The sequence below is a fragment of the Palaemon carinicauda genome, chromosome 2, assembly GCF_036898095.1.
Source record: "Palaemon carinicauda isolate YSFRI2023 chromosome 2, ASM3689809v2, whole genome shotgun sequence".
Taxonomy (NCBI): Eukaryota; Metazoa; Arthropoda; class Malacostraca; order Decapoda; family Palaemonidae; genus Palaemon; species Palaemon carinicauda.
The window spans coordinates 45,430,998-45,450,780 of NC_090726.1; the positions used below are offsets into that span (position 1 = coordinate 45,430,998).

At 43.0% G+C, this 19,783-nt stretch overlaps 1 long non-coding RNA gene across 1 annotated transcript in view; it reads right to left on the bottom strand.

Annotated features, from left to right (window-relative positions):
- Positions 1 to 15,799: 15,799 nt before the first annotated feature.
- The window catches only part of LOC137617248 (uncharacterized), a 100,107-nt gene continuing 96,123 nt past the window's right edge, over positions 15,800 to 19,783 (bottom strand). The window contains exon 5 of the long non-coding RNA XR_011039594.1: positions 15,800 to 16,081. This is a non-coding gene — a long non-coding RNA (uncharacterized lncRNA). The remainder of the gene's footprint in view (positions 16,082 to 19,783) is intronic.

Consider the following 19,783-nt stretch of genomic DNA (forward strand, 5'->3'; position numbering starts at 1 on the left):
TTCCACAACGCCCTCGGGAACATTATAGCAAGGCCAATGTTACCTAAGGTTGTAGAAAGAACAAATAGTCAATAATTTTTACAAACAATGAAAATAGCGGTCTTTAAATGATGACGTCATCCTTGACAGATGCGTAGATCTCTCTCTCTCTCTCTCTCTCTCTCTCTCTCTCTCTCTCTCGAATTATATACCCCTGCTATTTATACAAATACTTGTATTCTCTCTCTCTCTCTCTCTCTCTCTCTCTCTCTCTCTCTCTCTCTCTCTCTCTGTACATCCTTTTATTAGATAATAGAATGAATCTCTTTTTTCATTTGTTCGTATATCCTTGCAAAAATTCTTATTCTCTCTCTCTCTCTCTCTCTCTCTCTCTCTCTCTCTCTCTCTCTCTATCATCTTATTTTATAATAGGATGAATCTCTTTTTCATTTGTACGTATACCCTTGTAAAAAGTACTTCTCTCTCTCTCTCTCTCTCTCTCTCTCTCTCTCTCTCTCTCTCTCTCTCTCTCTCTCTCTCTCTCTCTGTACATCCTTTTATTAGATAATAGAATGAATCTCTTTTTCATTTGTTCGTATACCCTTGTAAAATATACTTATTTCTCTCTCTCTCTCTCTCTCTCTCTCTCTCTCTCTCTCTCTCTCTCTCTCTCTCTCTCACGAATTATATACCCCTGCTATTTATACAAATACTTGTATTCTCTCTCTCTCTCTCTCTCTCTCTCTCTCTCTCTCTCTCTCTCTCTCTCTCTCTCTCTCTCTCTCTCTCTCTCTCTCTCTCTCTCTCCAATTGTTATAAACTCCCATTTATACAAATACTATAATAAACAATGTTCAACTCTCTCTCTCTCTCTCTCTCTCTCTCTCTCTCTCTCTCTCTCTCTCTCTCTCTCTCTCTCTCTCTCTCTCTCTCTCATGTTTCGAAATCTCGTACCTCTGGCAGAAATGAAAGGCATTGGTAGAGGGTAGGTGAATGAAAACTACCTGCTACGAAAAAATCACAAAGTTTCCAAAGACATAGAAATTATAATGCATGTGTTTATTTACTTGAAGTTCGTATGTTGATTGTGCTTTCACAACGTCCTCTGGAATTTTATAGCAATGCCAATGTTACATAAGGTGATAGAAAGAACAAAAAGTAAGTGGAGAACAAGAAAAAAGAACCAAGAAAGAGGGAAACATGGATAAGAGTACAATGCTGAAACCTGCTAACTAAAACACTGGCAACAATTAGAGATCGCTGGCAACTCATAACATAGGAATAGTAAACTGAGGGTTCAAATACCTCCTTTAGGGTGCATTTATGTAGGAATGAACAATAAAAGTTATCATAATAATATTATCTTGATTTCTTTTAGAAAAGAAGCGAAAGCTTGCTGCAAATCTTTGGGAGCTCATAACTCAAAAACATACTTATTCCCACTTAGGTACATTTTTCTCACTTATTTGTTGTTCGATATTAAAGAAAAAGATATCGTTGAAAAGAAGAATAAAAATTCCACAATTCTGTCAGACAAAATTTTGATTTTCGTTTTACATTTTTTTTCATGATTATTTTCCGTCTAGACGAGGAAAAAAAAATAAAAATTCATTAAAAAAAAACAGAAAGGAAAATCAAAATTCTGTCTGACAGAATTGTTCGGTTGTTAGAGTAGTTTTTGTGGTATAAGTTTCAATACAATTGGTATTATAGTAGTGGGGAAAAATGTACCTAAATATTTTTTTTAGATCATGATTTTTGCTCATAAATCCAAAAGTTTTTGATCAAATGACTTGAAATTTTTATATGATGAAGGTATTATATGTGTCTAAAACATATATAGAAATTGTGTAATTTGGATCATTAGGAAAAAAAATGGCGGACATGGCGGACGGTCCCCTTAAGGAGGAGGGACTCCGTGCTGAAGAATCTGTCTAGAAAGATTCCAAACAGGGAAGCGAAGACTACGGAATCTCTGTGTGGGATGAAGGGCTCTTTCCACTCAAGAAGACAGAGGAGGTCGTCGAGAAGCTTGTGGAGAGGAAGGAGGCCGAGTGGCCTAAATCTCAACCTATGAGAAGACCTGCTCCCGAGGCCCCTTCTACGTCTCGCGCATCTCCTACCCAGGTTAGGAGAGAGCCCTCTACGTCACTGTGGTCTCAACCTACGCAGCCCACCCGCAGAGGAACGAACTCGGCCCCAGCCTCATTTAGAACAGCCTATTCTTCATCCAGAAGGGGGACGTTCCTCCAGAAGAAGGTAAGGAGAGGGGGCCCCCTTCTCCTGCCCAAGCCTCAGGTAGGGGGATGCCTTAAACGATTTTGGCAAGCATGAAAGTTTCACAGAGCAGAACCGTGGACTGTGACAGTTCTGAAAGAGGGGTACAGACTTCCGTTCCTGGCAGACCAGCCCCCCCTTATCCCAGCAAGTCAGGCGGATTGGTTGGCCCCCAAGGACCCCTTGAAGAGAGCAGCCTTACAGGAGGAAGTCTCCACTATGTTGGAAAAAGGGGCAATGGAGACTGTTCTTCCGGGACCGGGTTTCTACAGTCGTCTTTTCCTGGTAGAAAAAGCAACGGGTGGTTGGAGACCAGTGATAGATCTGTCAGCCCTCAACAAGTTCGTATGCAAGACCGACTTCAAGATGGACACCCTGAAGTCGGTCCTGGAGTCCTTGAGAAAGGGGACTTCATGTTCATAGACCTCAAGGACGCCTATTTCCAGATTCCTATTCATCCCTCCAGCAGAAAGTACCTCCAGGGGAAATGGGGTACCCAGATCTTGCAATTCAGAGCCCTGTGCTTCAGACTTTCTACAGCCCCCCAGGTGTTTACAAGGATTTTCACAACAGTCTCTGTGTGGGCTCATGAACGGGGAATCCGTCTGATTCGATACCTGGACGACTGGTTGCTCCTTTCTTCCTCAGAGGAAGTTTTGAAGGAACAGGGCACGGAGCTACTTCAATTCTGCAAGGTTCTGGGTATCACCATCAACCTGGAAAAATCTCATCTGTCCCCCACCAACAGGATGACGTACTTGGGCATAGTCCTGGACTCGCAACTAGTCAGAGCCTTCCCATCAGTATACAGGTTGATCAATCTGGACCAGGTCCTCCGTCCTTTCCTAGCGGGGCAACCCAGGAGAGCAAAAGATTGGCAGAGGTTGATAGGCCATCTAGTGTCTTTGGAGAAACTGGTACCTCAGGGAAGACAGCTCAGGAGCATCCAGTGAAATCTGAAGGATCTCTGGGATCAGAGGGACTCCCCCTACAAGATCGTCCCGGTTCTTCCAGAGACCAGACAGTCCCTGGAGTGGTGGCAAGACCGGTCAAACACCCTCAAAGGGATGCCACTCTCTTCCGAGCCTCCGGAGTTGCTCCTCTTCACAGACGTGTCCAAGGAGGGGTGGGGAGCCCACCTCCTAGGAAAGGCAACAAGAAGCGTTTGGACAGAGATCGAGAGGACTCAACACATCAATGTCCTAGAGATGAGAGCTGTTCAAGAAGCATGTCTACATTTCGCATCCCTTCTAAAGGGGAACACAGTGGCGGTGATGTCAGACAACGCCACAGTAGTGGCTTATATAAAGAAGCAAGGAGGACTGAAGTCAAAGGAGTTGTGCGTTCTCGCGTTGGAGATCCTAAAATGGGCCGAAGAAGAGCAAATCAGGATGACAGCAAGGTTCATCCCGGGAAAGAAAAATGTCCTGGCCGACGGCCTCAGCAGAGTGGGTCAGGTGGTAGGAACCAAATGGTCCCTTCACCCGGAAGTAGCAAAGTTCATCATCCAAATGTGGGGCTCTCCGGTGATGGATCTCTTCGCAACAAGGCTGAACGCACAGCTCCCCGTATTATGTTCTCCTGTCCCAGACCCAAAGGCGGCATTGGAGGACGGCTTTCAACACAAGTGGGACAATCTCGACGTTTACGCCTTCCCTCCATTTGCACTGATCAGGCAAGTGCTCAACAGAGTAAGGATGGCTCACAACCTAAAGATGACTTTGGTAGTGCCCTGGTGGCCGGAGAGAGAGTGGTTCGCAGATCTAAAGGGACTGGCGTGTCTTCCTCCGTGGCCTCTTCCAGACAGGCCAGACCTCCTGAGACAACCACACTTTCTAAGGTTCCACGAGAATCCTCAGTCCCTTCGTCTTCACGCCTGGAGGTTATCCAGTGCCTTCTGAGGAGAGGGGGATATTCGGCAAAAACAGCAGACAGGATGTCTCGTTATCTTAGACAATCATCAACTGCAGTATACCAGGCAAAATGGGCAACATTTACAAGATGGTGTGCCTCAAGATAAATCAAGCCCTTAAGGAGCCTTGATCCCGGACATCGCATACTTTCTCGTCCACCTCGGGGATGAGGTGGGCATGTCAATTCCAGCGGTGAAAGGAGTGCGTGCAGCTCTAGGCCAAGTTTTCCTCTTGAAAGGAATTGATCTAGGTGCTTCTAGACATATTTCTATGCTCAAGAGCTTTGAACAATCCTGTCCTCCCTATGCCTCCAGGGTTCCTCAATGGGACGTAGCTAGAGTCCTGGATATGCTTAGTAAACCTCCTTTCGAACCGTTGAAAGATATAGTGGATAGGAATCTTACGCTTAAGACTGTCTTCTTGTTACCTTTGGCCTCAGTGAAGAGAGTGGGCAAGATCCATGGGTTATCCTATGAAGTAGAACATTCAAGAGGTTGGCGCGAGATCTCCTTCAAGTTCGTTCCTTCGTTTGTGGCTAAAACGCAGAACCCATCAGTGTGGGACCCTAAGTTTGAGGGTTTCTCGATTCCGGCGATTCCTAGATCAGGTAATCCGGAGGACATAAATTGTGCCCAGTCAGAACCATTAGAAAATATCTGAAGAGGACGGCCAGCCTCCGTCCAGGTATAAAGAACCTATTCGTTTCCACGGGTCCTATTAAGAAGAAAGTATCTAAGAATACCATTTCTCTTTGGCTCAGACAAGTGATCATCAAAGCATACAGTAGTGCTGGTTTGTCAGTACCAGGAAGACCCAGACCACATGACATTAGGAGTTTTAGTACCTCTCTGGCTTTTGAGAAGAACATGGCAGTAGCACAGATCCTCGGAGCAGGCACCTGGTCAAACCAATCTATGTTCACGTCTCACTACCTCAAGGAGTGTATGAGGAAGTCTCTAGATGGTTTTTCTATTGGAACAATCATCTCCGCGCTCCAACCGATTTAACGGCCCAAAACCAACAGACACAGGTTCGATTTTTCTCCCTTCCCCTTGTCCTCTTTTTACTCTTTATTTCCCTTGGAGCTCGTGACCAGTAGGACTGCACAAGCCATGAATATACAGCGTCTTCATCAAGCACACCAACAGGGAATTCTGAAGGGTGAGTACTTAAAACATTAACATGAGCTCTTTGTGTAGTTTGACCTACTATCCAGTTTCCTTATCCTTCTGTACCTAGTCTCCTATCTAGGTCCATGTCAAGCCTGTCAGTTGGGTCTAAGTCAAGTAGGCACTCCCGCCTCCTAAAGTGTAAGTCTCCTAAGAAAGTAGTTCGAGGTAAGTTCCTGTGTTGGAACAAATCACAAATTTTTAGTAATTTGTATTTTTTCCTAACATACTTACCGAGAACTACTTTCGGATTATGGCCCTCCCTTCCTTCCCCGAGTGCCTCACTGATCTTTAGTATTTATTGTTTTCAAGAACTTACTGAAGGACAAGACCCAAGCTAACATGAGGCCTGCTTCGAGACTGCCCTCAGGGCAAGTATCCTTCCGCCTAGGCCTACCATTACACAAAACGGAAGTAGGGTAAACTACACAAAACTCTGGTCGGTTGAGAGGAGTTTCCAGGTAACTCCTAAGAAAGTAGTTCTCAGTAAGTATGTTATGAAAAATACAAATTATTTAGAATTTGTGATTTTTAAAACTCTAGTAAATTAACTGCCAGCAGCCCAGTAATCTTGAGTTAGGATTCCTAAAGAAAGCTTTCTGAAGAAATACTGTATAGTTACATTTATGATATAAACCCTTGCCTTAAAATTTTTCATTAGGTTTGGATTTAACTGTAACTGTGTACCTCTGACCAAACTTAACAAGAAAAGAGGTTGTATTTTTGGACAGTGAATGATTTGTTAGTCTACTCCGACAAAAATTGGGAGAAGCCCCTTCAATGCCGTAGTCTTGTCCAAATGATACAGAACAGTTCTTACTGGACAAAATCTTATCTTCTGATGTAAAGCTCAAATTTTCTGAGGAAATTTGAAAGAATTGTGATAAACTAGGTCTCGCACGTGATCTAGCACTGGTTGCATGTATCACATGCTGAAACACTCCTGGGAGGGTCGTGTTTTGTGTTATGCTCCACAAAAATATGTAGAAGGATTGGTTGATGTTTTATGATTCTACTCAATCAATCATCCCTTGCTTCAGGAACAAAGTTTCTTCTCCAGAGCAGCAGGCATCGTACCCAAAGGCTCGGTGATAGATGAAGGCAAGAGCATATTCCTAAATTCCCTCTGCCAATCATCCACTAGTGGAAGGGGCAGTGCCCTTTGTCCCCTCCACCCATGAGAGTGCTCTGTACCAGAAGGAGCATTTAGTGCCACATTTTAGTCCCGCAGGGAATGATAACATGGTATGTTACATCTATGATAGTAAGAGCATTCATGGTGGTCATGAGCCTTCAGTTCAGGGTGGTCAAGTGAAGTCTCTTGCTTTCACTGAAACATGAAGATGAGTAAGAAGCACGCACATTGTATGGTCTTGGAGCGAGGGAAGATTTAGACTGACTGGCCTTGGAGCATAGGAAGAACTCAATACGTCGCCATAGAACGATAAGAAAGAGAAGGCGACAAGTACTCTGCTATTTGAACATAACGATAACCGAAGAGTAAGCATGAGGAGTCTGAGTGCGTGGCCTTTACGTGTAGATTCCTAGCATGTAGGGGGTTGTTCACCAGGAGACTAAAAGTCTGCTCATGTTCATTGACTGTAGAGTCCAAGCCCATAAGTGTGGAGAGCTGTCAAGACTGTCTGCTCATGTACTCTTGCTGCTCGTATGAGGGAGGAGCACATTCACGACGATCCTTCTGCTGGGCTGCCATCTTTGATGGTGATCTTGTGTCTCAGGAGCTGTCAGAAGGACAGTGTCTTTTATCCCAGAAGAGGATAAGAGTGCTTGGTCTCTTTATAAGACCAAATGCTGGTATCAGGCACAAAAACACCAGTAAAAAATATTGTGCGTTCCTGGGTACAATCTTGGTACGTCCTGCTTCGAACCATTTGCTGTTTGGTACAATCTTAGTACATAACGTTCACAACTATGTGGGGCGATTGTTGGAGAGGCACTGCAACTTTGACTCCCAGAGAGAGGGAGAGAAACTGTAAAGTCACGTGTATGCAACCCGCATCGATCTTTTCCTAGACACCCTAGATGATATCTTCAACTTTTTCTATATATGTAGCAGCGAAGACTTTCTCACAAGGATGTGGCAGAGGAGAAGAAAAAACTAAGTTTTTCTTCTACAGGATCGTGAAGTCCAATGACAACGCTTGTGCAGGAAGAGACTAAAGTAACTGTGAAGAGAGCAGAAGTGAGTGAACAGGAATGCTGTCCAACAGCACTACAGTACTTTACTAACAATGGTAAATCTAAATCACAGTGCTGTCCACGACACGAGACAAAAAATAAGGATCATGATCGGTCAGAAATAATTCTCTTGAACAATCTATACAGTAATTACTAATAGATCCAGAAAATATCACTAAAAGCACTAACTCCAAATCGGAACAATCTGGCAAATAGAGACCATCGTTTTAAATGGAGCAACGCAGCCATTGGTTTATTATTGCACTATAACTGCCAGATATATTTTTTAGGCCTTAACCCTGGATAGGTACGGTCCTCGGACACCCCTTTAAGGGTATACTCGGACGCGAACGACCCCGACGCCAAAAAAAATTCTTGAAAAATCAGTTTTTGCAGTAACCTCCTTTTTTCTTTTGCCAAAAAAAACTTCAATGAATGCTTAAAACAACTGTAAAGATAAATACTACTCATCTGCAGAAAAACTATTTATTATAAATATTTTAAAAAATTAAGTAGAAAAAAAAAAGACCTGACATAAAAATTCATAAAAAAAAAAGTTTATACATATATACACAAATCCTTTTAGGAATTGATTCTTGAATGTTTAGGACACATCTTGATGTATTTTGGATGAAGTCAGACCCATGGAGGTGAAGATCTGAAATGAGAAAAAAAGGGTAACTTTTTTTGGCCAAAAAAAATTGTCCAAATTTCATGAATTTTTTTGGGTACCCTAATGAAATAGGAAGTGGCTAATTTTTTTAGGGAATAAACATATGTTATCCTAAAATAGAAATATGTAAAAAAATCTTCATTATTTTGTAAATTACATTTATATCAGGGGCCATATCTAAAGGTAATTTTTTGAGTACTTGGAAATTTCGTAAAAAAATACATATATTTAATATATAATATGATATTTATGCAGGTAAAAATATACCAAAATATCACAAATTCTATAGGGAACATGAATATATATAGATAGGGCAGCTTACGCTTCGGATATGTCCACAAAATGGCCGCCAACCACACTGACTCAGACTCCCTAATCTGCCACTTGAAATGTAGGAAGGGTATGTCAATTTCAAGGTGTTATTTACTAATCTAATTATTATTGGATATGCATAAAAATTGTATGGTGGGTTGCTGGATAATTGTCGATTATTTTACGACTATAAAATTAAAATTCTGACCCAAAAAATTTTTTTTGAAGGGAAATAAAATCGAAAAAAAAAATGTAAAACAATATTTTAGCTAAAAAAATTTGATGATATTCAATCAAAAAAAAAGTAAACAAAATTTTCCGACAAATAAACATCTAGAGGAATCATTACTCTGTGATAGTTCCTTAGTACGTAGTAATTTTGAAAGAATTGGGAAAAAACGAAAAAATGGCAATCACCGGAAAATCGAACACATACCTATATATACGCCATATCTGGCTAAAAAAAAGATAGGCATGGGTAGCCAGATCATCTAGAAACACTTTCCAACACTATAAAAATATAAGTTTTGCGACACTACTTGCCAATTCCTTACGGTAACATGACTAAGCAAAAAATGCAAAACAAATAAAAAGGGGCACTCGTGGAAAAATGGCCATTCTAATATACGGCATTTCAGAAAAAAAAAAATTCAGCCACGTGCTAGGCAAACCATCAAGGCATATTTTCCGACAAATAAACATATAAATGAAATATTACTCTGTGATAGTTCCTTAGTACGTAGTAATTTTGAAAGAAATGGGAAAAAACGAAAAAATGGCAATCACAGGAAAATCGAACACATACTTATATATACGCCATATCTGGCTAAAACAAAAATAGGCATGGGTAGCCAGATCATCTAGAAACACTTTCCAACACTATAAAAATATAAGTTTTGCGACACTACTTGCCAATTCCTTACGGTAACATGACTAAGCAAAAAAATGCAAAACAAATAAAAAGGGGCACTCGCGGAAAAATGCCCAACATTCTAATATACGGCATCTCAGATAAAAAAAAAAAAAGACATGCACGTGTTAGCCCAACCATCAAGGCACACTTTCTAACACATAAACATGAAAAAAAAATCAATAATATACGGCAATTCCTTACTACGTAGTAAATTTTTACAAATATTGAAAAAAAAACAGAAATTGGCAACCGCAGTTAAATACCCAATATACCAATAACTACGTCGTATCTGACAAAAACAAAATCACGCATGGGTAGCCAGATCATCTAGACACACTTTCCAACATTAAAAAAGCAAAAGTTTTACGACACTATTTCGCAATATCTTACGGAAAAATGACTTGGCAAAAAAATTAAAAAAAAATTAAAAAGGGACACTCGCGGTAAAATGCCCGACATTCTAATATACGACATCTCAGATAAAAAAAAAGACATGCACGTGTTAGCCCAACCATCAAGGCACACTTTCTAACACATAAACATGAAAAAAAAAATGAATAATATACGGCAATTCCTTACTACGTAGTAATTTTTACAAATATTGAAAAAAAAACAGAAATTGGTAACCGCAGTTAAATACCCAATATACCAATAACTACGTCGTATCTGACAAAAACAAAGTCATGCATGGGTAGCCAGATCATATAGACACACTTTCCAACACTAAACAAGCAAAAGTTTTACGACACTATTTGGCAATATCTTACGGAAAAATGACTTGGCAAAAAAATGAAAAAAAAATGAAAAAGGGGCACTCGCGGTAAAATGGTCCTCGTGGTGATGAACGACATTTTAACTAAAAAAAAAAACATGCACATGGTAGCCAAACAATCCACCAAGACTTTCCACAACTGATAACCTATACAAGTTGCACCATTCTACGACAATTTCATAATACGTAATAACTTTGATAATTATGCAAACTACCTCAGAAGGGTAAACTCGGACGCGAACGACCCCGACGCGTCTCAGAAATCGGGGAAGGAGTACAGCTACAGCAATGCACATCTGGACACTACTAGAGCGTGTAGGGGAGACACCTCCTGCAGGTCGATCACCCACAAATTCAGTCACAGGGGTGAGTCACGTGAGAAAAACCTGTTTTTTTTTGACGCTCGGGGTCGCAAACGACCCACCGTACCTATCCAGGGTTAAGTCTATTGGAAAAGGGGGAAAAAATTAAATTTTTTAGTTTAGGGGTAAACATGTTTTTAACGCAGTTGGAGATGCAACATGAACAGCAGGGAAGGTTCATAGAAATAAAAAGTTAATGATAAACCAAAAGCTTTAGTTACATAAATAAAATATTGCCTTCAATTACTTATAAACCAAAATTTTGTATTAAATTTCATTTTAATACTTTGACAAGCTGCAACTAAAATTAGTCAATTTTTTGCAAATATTTTGAAATACAGTAATTGAAAAAATTTCTACGTCTAAACAATACAGAATTATGGGAATATTTTCATACAAAAGGCAAATAATTATCTTTGCTTTGAGAAAGTACAAATATATAATACCTTATATAGGAAGTATACAAATTTTGATGTAATTTGTATTTTTCCTAACAATACAAACCTGAAGTTCTTCAATAAAAATAGATTCAGTGTGAGCTGGTGTTCACAGCCAACCAAAAAAAAAACTTGGGAGAGATGACAGCTAACATCGCGGGCAAACAGGGGTTGTAGCAGGAGACACCTTCAGCCCACATACTCACTTGCTCAACCACTTTTGATTGCATGCAGTACTTACTGGGGGAAGGTGATGGCATGATAAGTATGTGTAAAAGAACAGGTGTGTATAGTTAGGAAAAATACAAATTACTTCTAAATTCGTCATTCTTCCAACATAAGTACAAATCCACGTTCTTTTCAAGGAGACTCGCCAAAAGGTGGATGGAAGCGGGATTGATACACATCCAAGTAGAGAACGCATTGGATGTGAATTTTGACACCTTGTGAACCTGTTGGTTTGATAATACCAGAGGTCAACAGCCTGAGCAGTAATGGTCGGTGAGTGGGTAACTGCTCTATGATTAAAGGTTTGAGTATTATACAGTTCAACATATACACACTGAAACGCTTGAACCTATGCCCCTCACTAGGAGAATGGGGACGTGAAGAAGTTTATACATGGGAATAATACATATAATCCGGCAACTCAAAAACAGATGGATCTTGCAGTTGTTGAAAGCCATCAGGGTTCTTGGCTGCTGTGCCCTATGGGAGTGGAAGATGAAGAAAAGAAAAGAACAGCTGTTCTTTTACATTCGCTGCAAACCGAGACCATAACATTTGCCTTTGACCGACTAATGTAAGGGAGCTAGACCACTTGCTGAGCAGCCACCATAGGACCTATGGAAAACATGTTAAGGGACCCATGTGTCATGTCTTGCAGATACAATAATGGGTGAAGGTTGTCTGGCGCTTTCACACGGCCACTTGCAATACCTGCGACAAGTTTCTCTTTAACGTCAGGGACGTGTTAATGACATTGATCATCATGAGCTTTGGGTTGCCTTCTTTGGTGGCGAATGTATGAATCTAGAGCACAGTCGATGATCTGTCTGATCCAAGAGAAGATTGTGTTCTATGTTCCTTTTGACCCTGCCGGTACTGACAGGAAGTTGCTTAACATATGGGCAAGCTCTGTTCATACACTTGAGGTATTGTAGTAGCTTAGTGCCCTCACAAAAAGTAACAATTGATCTGTATCATTATTTACAGCCTGTAGACTCGCTAAGTAGATAGACCCAAACAGAGTAACTTTGCCACATCACCTTGTATGGATGATGTGGTAAGAAAGGCCATGAAGTTTGCTCTCTCTCTATGCAGAGGCGAGAGAAAGAGTATGAAATCCGACTGGAGGGTCAAGTCCCCTGAGGCTCAACTCGACGGTTCTTTTATCAGAGAACAAAGGTCTCAAACCTATGTTCTGAGACAGAGGTCTCACTTCCGGCTGAGTTGCCCATAACTCATTCCTTATGAGCATTAACAATTTGCCAAAGAGGAAATAGGAACTCCTTTCAGTCGAAAGATCTGAGATAGCCTTTCACCGCTGATATTAAGCATTAGTTTTCCTCGAAGTTACAATAAAAACTCTGCAATCAGTGGAATAGTGGCTCCGAGAAGAGTGAACCCCTTTCACGACACCAACCACAGAAGATGTCCCGCTTTGCCTGACTGACTGCGATAGAGGAATTTCCAGGGTAATTACAGTAAAAGTTTTGTTCGCAAAAAGCTTTGAGTGAACATGGCAAGTAGCTAGATGGAGAGTGGTGCACTGGTGACCGGTGTCTGGCAGGAGACTGTTTAGAGAGAAGAAGAGATGGCGATCAGCAACCTGGAGGGTTATGCACTGGCGAGAAGCACGCTTAAGAGCGCCGATCATGAGGTGACGAAAGATCACAAATTGGAGAGCAGTGAGCAGAGGTTGGGGGTCCAGCAGGTGAGTGACGATCATGAGCAGGCAAATGACTATCAGCAGAGTGACGATCACGAGATGTTGAATGACGATCACAAGCAGGAGAATGGCGAGAAGATCGTTGGTTTCTGGTACTGGTGCGCTGCCTCACGGAGGGCAGGGGAAAATGTCTGGGCCCCCAAAAAGGACAAAGCCCCCTGGAGGACGAAGAGATTCGAGGATGGCGTGGGTTTTCTTCGTCAGCAGAAGGTCGGCATTGGAGATGTGAGCAGGTGTGCTGGTCTCATCGGCGCAAAGGACTAACAGGAGCATTAGAAGACAAGAGGTGGGCCTTGTAGACAACAAGAGCGTCAATCACTGCACCAGCTAGAGAAAGGACTTCTACTCCGGAGGACACCGCAGAAGGAACCCTCTGGGCCCCGCGATGCAGAAGTTCTACCAAGATGTCCTTGGAAGGAGGCCCGGCAACACAGTGACGGCCAAACCTACAACATCAGAAGGTGAAGACTCATTCAGGGGCGGAGGCGAAGTTGCTTCTCTAGGGAAAGCAGCAACGTCCCTGGATCTCCGAGGTTGCCCTAGTGTTAGCTGGTCTACGTTCCCACTCGACCGCTCCTCAGAGCTTCGGGAAGAGACCAGGGAATTAAGGAAGAAGACCGACGTTTCTCAGCTCTTGAGGAAGACCCCGAAGGCAAAGAATCCCTCTTGGACTTTGCGCCAATGCCCAAATCTCTCCTTCTAGGAGGCAGACCACTCCCTACGCTCCTCACAGCGGCGTCCCCTGCAGGTCGGACACGAAGAATGGGGTCTGTCTCGACAGAGGACATGAAGTACTGCAGGAGCAGCCTTCATTATTATTATTATTATTATTATTTGCTAAGTTATAACCCTAGTTGGAAAAGCAGGATGCTATAAGCCCAGGGGCTCCAACAGGGAAAATAGCTCAGTGAGGAAAGGAAGCATGGAAAAATAGAATATTTTAAGAAGAGCAACAAGATTAAAATAAATATCACTGTATAAACTATAAAAACTTTAACAAAACAAGAGGAAGAGAAATAAGATATAAGTTAGAACAGTGTGCCCGAGTGTACCCTCAAGCAAGAGAACTCCAACCCAAGACAGTGGAAGACCATGGTACAGAGGCTATGGCACTACCCAAGATTAGAGAACAATGGTTTGATTCTGGAGTGTCCTTCTCCTAGAAGAACTGCTTACCATAGGTAAAGAGTCTCTTCTATATATATATATATATATATATATATATATATATATATATATTGTGCATTCTCATATATGCAGCTGTTTTTAGTCTATTGCAAGACAATGGCCTCACACATATCCTTAGTCACATCTGCGGTTTGGCTATTTTTATCAGCAGCTGCCAAATGTGCATTGGAGATTGTAGGAGACCTTATTCTGATCTCTCACAGCAAACCAACCTAGTAAGTGTGGCCATGATTGGTATATCATTGCTGATCACGACGGTACACAAACCCTTGCACTACGTTAAGGCATCCACACAGTACTGTATGTACTCACACACACAAACGCACACACACCTAATTTTTTCATCATTTATCAGAACGTTTTTTTGAAAAAAAAAGAAAAAAATCAGCCAGTTTGAAAAAAATCGATTAAATCAATACTTCAAAGACGTTATGAAAAATCTCCCCTCACTAGAAAACCGAGAAAAAAAACTTCCTCATAACTCTTTTTATCGTCTTTTGAGAAATGTCTTCAATTTACATATTTCCAAATGTTGGAATTTAAATGCAAAACAAGGTTTGGGTCTCGAGGCTTTTTGGTAATGGCGTAATATAAAGTAATTTCACTTTTTCTTTGTGCTATCAATCGATTTGGAATTGTTTGTTGGTGCTCCGAGTCTCTCTCTCTCTCTCTCTCTCTCTCGTCAAGAGGCTTACAGATGAGTTAGATCTTACCCCCCCCCTCTCTCTCTCTCTCTCTCTCTCTGTTCATTCTTTTCGCATGCTTTCTTGCTCTCCCTATTCTTTTTTCGCCTGCTTTCTCTCTCTCGTATTTTCTCTTCTTTTGTTTTCTTTCTCTTTTTTCTCTCTTTTCTCTCTCATTTCTCCCTCAATTCTTCATTTTTCGCCTGGTTTCTCTCTCTCTCTCTCTCTCTCTCTCTCTCTCTCTCTCTCTCTCTCTCTCTCTCTCTCTCTCTCTCTCTTTCAGGCCCTAGACAAGTCCGCACAATGACACAGAAGAAGGAACACACCAGAAAAGAAAAATAATCTGAAAAATCAAAGACCAAGGTCTTTTGAGGGACCAGAGAGCAAACAAGTCTGTTCTCCTCAAAGCCAAAAGAAAAAATTGGCTCGGATTCACTAGTGTACGAGTGAGAAGGGTAGCTCCCAACCCTAACTACCCCTCCATTAACTAGCGGGTTTGGTAGTTGCCACCTCGCTTAAAAGTCCTAATGGGTAATCTTCCAGCTTCGCAGAAAGATTATCCCTAATAAGTAGCGTAAGGTTTGTAATAGTGTCGGAACAAACTGACTTCCAACTGGGATCCCCCATAATTATTTTTATAAGGGGAAATTAGGAACTAATAAACAGGTGGTTTGCCCCAATATTCATGGTCAAAAACTGATAAAACACAAGATAGAGTGGGAGAAATATATGGTTCGTGTATTTGACTAAAAATTAAAGTATATAGTTACCACACGTAGCATACCTATCCAAACTTCGAAATCAACCACTGTGCAGTACTGTGCTACCCTATCTATTACTATAAACAAGCACAGACAACAGTATTGACTGTTTATTGTTGTTTAGGACAAAAAAAAAATAAAAGACTACTCAAAGTAACAGCCAAAGGGTTGACAGTACCTTTTTTACACTAAAAATTGCCTCACCTGATGTGCTATGGGATAGGTTGTAATTTTCTAGTGAAGTATATATTCTCCTTATACCATTCATTTTCAACTCATCAATGATCTTTATTACAGTTGCTTCTTAGATCACTATTTCGGTTCATCCGATACTCCAGTTCTTTCCTGGGGGATTGTATAAATCCAAGGCAGCTATGTGACAAGATAGAGTTCCACGACCAGTAGTTCTTGCAAATAGCACCATTCTGCGTTAAGAAAATAGTGCTTCTGTACCTTAGGTGGTTGTTACATTTAATGTCCTCGTACCTGGCGCTGAAATACGAGAATTATATAAGATTGATTATTGGGTAAACTTTCTTTTCAGAATTATAGTTTTACAAGACCATAAATAATTAACTACATGTTTTAACCCTCAAGAGCTCCCATAAATATGCATTGATAACACATTGAGCTTGAAACCCTGACAACTTTTTTAATGTATGTCGTTACGACATAAAAGGCAAGAACATACTTTACTTTCACTTTAGGGGCTGTTTCTTGGTCCTTAACACAGGGTAAACCCTATGCACTACCTGACCCACAAGATGTTTGCCATATACTGTAACTATACTGTACAATCATATGCAACAACTGGGCAGTGCTTAAACTGACTATTCCCCCCCAACAAAATTTTTTTGATGAAACACTCACTTCTACAGTAAACAGCTTTGTGTGTTTCTATACATGATAATTGTTGATCCGCAGAGAAGGATTGGTTGATGTTTTATGATTCTACTCAATCAATCATCCCTTGCTTCAGGAACAAAGTTTCTTCTCTTCAGAGCGGCAGGCATCGTACCCGAGGGCTCGGTGATAGATGAAGGCAAGAGCATATTCCTAAATTCCCTCTGCCAATCATCCACTAGTGGAAGGGGCAGTGCCCTTTGTCCCCTCCACCCATGAGAGTGCTCTGTACCAGAAGGAGCATTTAGTGCCACATTTTAGTCCCGCAGGGAATGATAACATGGTATGTTACATCTATGATAGTAAGAGCATTCATGGTGGTCATGAGCCTTCAGTTCAGGGTGGTCAAGTGAAGTCTCTTGCTTTCACTGAAACATGAAGATGAGTAAGAAGCACGCACATTGTATGGTCTTGGAGCGAGGGAAGATCTAGACTGACTGGCCTTGAAGCATAGGAAGAACTCAATACGTCGCTATAGAACGATGAGAAAGAGAAGGCGACAAGTACTCTGCTATTTGAACATAACGATAACCGAAGAGTAAGCATGAGGAGTCTGAGTGCGTGGCCTTTACGTGTAGATTCCTAGCATGTAAAGAGTTGTTCACCAGGAGACAAAAGGTCTACTCATGTTCATTGACTAAAGTCCAAGCCCATACATGTGGTGACTGTCGAGACTGTCTGCTCATGTACTCTTGTTACTCGTATGAGGGAGGAGCACATTCCCGACGATCCTTCTGCTAGGCTGCCATCTTCTTTGATGGTGATCTTGTGTCTCAGGAGCTGTCAGAAGGAGGACAGTGTATTTTATCCCAGAAGAGGATAAGAGTGCTTAGTCTCTTTATAAGACCAAATGCTGGTATCAGGCACAAAAACACCAGTAAAATATATTGTGCATTCCTGGGTACAATCTTGGTACGTCCTGCTTCGAACCATTCGCTGTTTGGTACAATCTTAGTACATAACGTTCTCAACTACGTGGGGTGATTGTGGGAGAGACACTGCAACTTTGACTCCCAGAGAGAGGGAGAGAAACTGTAAAGTCACGTGTATGCAACCCTCATCGGTCTTTTCCTAGACACCCTAGATGATGTCTTCAACTTTTTCTATAGATGTAGCAGCGAAGACTTTCTCACAAAGATGTGGCAGAGGAGAAGAAAAAACTAAGTTTGTTCCAACACAAAATACTTACCGAGAACTACTTTCTTTTGGAGTCACTTGTGATCTCGCTTTCTCGACCAAGGTTTTTCGCGCCGTTACCCTCCTACTCTGTTCTCTACATAGGCCTACCCCCGCCGTCAAGGAATGCGCCCCGAGGGCAGGATTAGGGCAGGTCACTGCTTCTCTGGGTCATTCTCCTCATTAAGTTCCTTGGTCGTGAGGTGTTCACACCTCACTCTCGTCTCTCTCGATCCTTTGTGCGCGTTTAGTGTTCCACGTGTTCCCAGCGTGGGGATTTGTGTTTTTTCGCAGTGTGCTTTCCCAAGTGTTCCTGTGCGTTCACTTTTCAACCGTGTGCTTACCCAGTGTTTAATTCATTTCCTTAAGTGCTTGTGTGCGTTATGGAACAGTATTCCTTGATTTCCTTCAAGGAATTAATAGCTGAAGGGAACAATTTTACAATAAATCATTCTTCCTCCCCTTATCCTTGGTGTTAGCCGTGTAGGGGCAGCTTATGTTCCCCTTCAACCACGTGTCAGGACTACTAGTCCTGGAACGTAGTGCAGTGAGTGCACTTCGGCACCAAGAGGATGAATACATCCAAGAGGCTCATAGGAAGACGAGCCTCTCCTCGCCACTTAATTCCCGATGCCTCGTCGAATAGAGATTCTTATACAGCCATCTTCCCCTACCCAGAGTAGGGGACGAGGTAAGTCAGTTGCGGGGAAGTACCCATTGCTCTTCCCCAGGAGTTTGAGTGGGTGCGGTATAGCACCAAGAAGAAGTAGGCGACGAAGGGTTCGCCTAAGAAGACTAGCGCCGGGCGTCTCGCCTGACAGAGCTTCCCTACCACCCTCTCCTACCCAGAGTAGGAGACGAGGTTGGTTTATTGTGGAGAAGATAACTCTTAAGAAATAGTTCGAGGTAAGTACTACTTTCGAGAGTGTGTGGGGAGACGGAGTCCTGGTGCAAGCAGGCCACCTCTCCTCTGATGACCCCATGTGGGGGAAAAATGTCCCTAATTCTTCTCCAGTCTCTTGGCGTATTTTTCAGTCTCTTCTGCAGCCGAGGGCCTCGCCGAGAAGGAGCCTTCCAGGTCTGTATTGCAGCGTTCCCCGGACCGGCAACCCAGGATTTTTTCTCACCACGAAGGCCATCCTCCAGACGCAGATATAACCCTCGCAGGTTGAAATGCGAGAAGGCCTCTTCAGGCAGGCGTAAGACCGCGAAGCTTCCGGTTCACCCTGCCAGCGGGTGTAACCGGGCTTCTTTACGGGCAGCCTGGCCGAATCAGCACAGCTGGTTCGGCCCTCGGACTTAAAAGGAACGGTTCCCTCCGTCGGGTCAGCCCACGGGGATCCGCGTCCGCGTCCCCCAGAGAGAATACACGAACAGTAGTCCTCGACGGTACGGCAATGCCGGTTCTGACCCCCGAACCTGGTGCGGAGCTCCCCGCCGGGGAAGACCGGTACCACCGCAAGGGAGTGCCTGGTATTCCAGAACCGAAGTGCCGGGGAGTGCCCGGTGACCCGGCTCCTCGAGATCAAGCCGTAGGAAGGACTCTACAGGTAAGCGTAAGTCCCCGAAGCCTCCGGTTAACCCCGCCCAGCGGGGGGAAACGCGCTTCTTGTCGGGCGGCCTGGCCGAACCAGCCCAGCTGGTGCGGCCTTCGGGTCAGAAGGAACGGTTCCCGCTGTCGGGTCAGCCCACGGGAACCGCATCCTCGGCACCCAGAGCCCTTGGGCGGACGAGAGTCCCCGCTGAACCAGCGTTGACTGCGTTAACCCAGGCCCCTGGTGCGGACGTCCCCGTAGATGAAATCCAGTACCTCGGCAGGACGGCGCCCCTGGCCCCAAAGAGCTAGACGTCCAGTCGGCGTGCCCGGTAACCCAGCTCCCCGGCCCCAAGCCGAGACCTCGGCTGACGGAGAGGAGGGCTCCCTGACGGAGGACTCCGTCTATAGGAGAGTGGTTAGCCTTTTCAGAAGGCACCACAAATACCGGAACCTGCGACTACGGATGAAGTTTCCTGGAAGTCAAGCCTTTTGAGGATCATGCAGACTCCCTCCCAACCTAAGACGTCCCTAGCACTTCCTCTAACCCGAGATCTAGTCCTAGAGCAGGAGTATGTCGG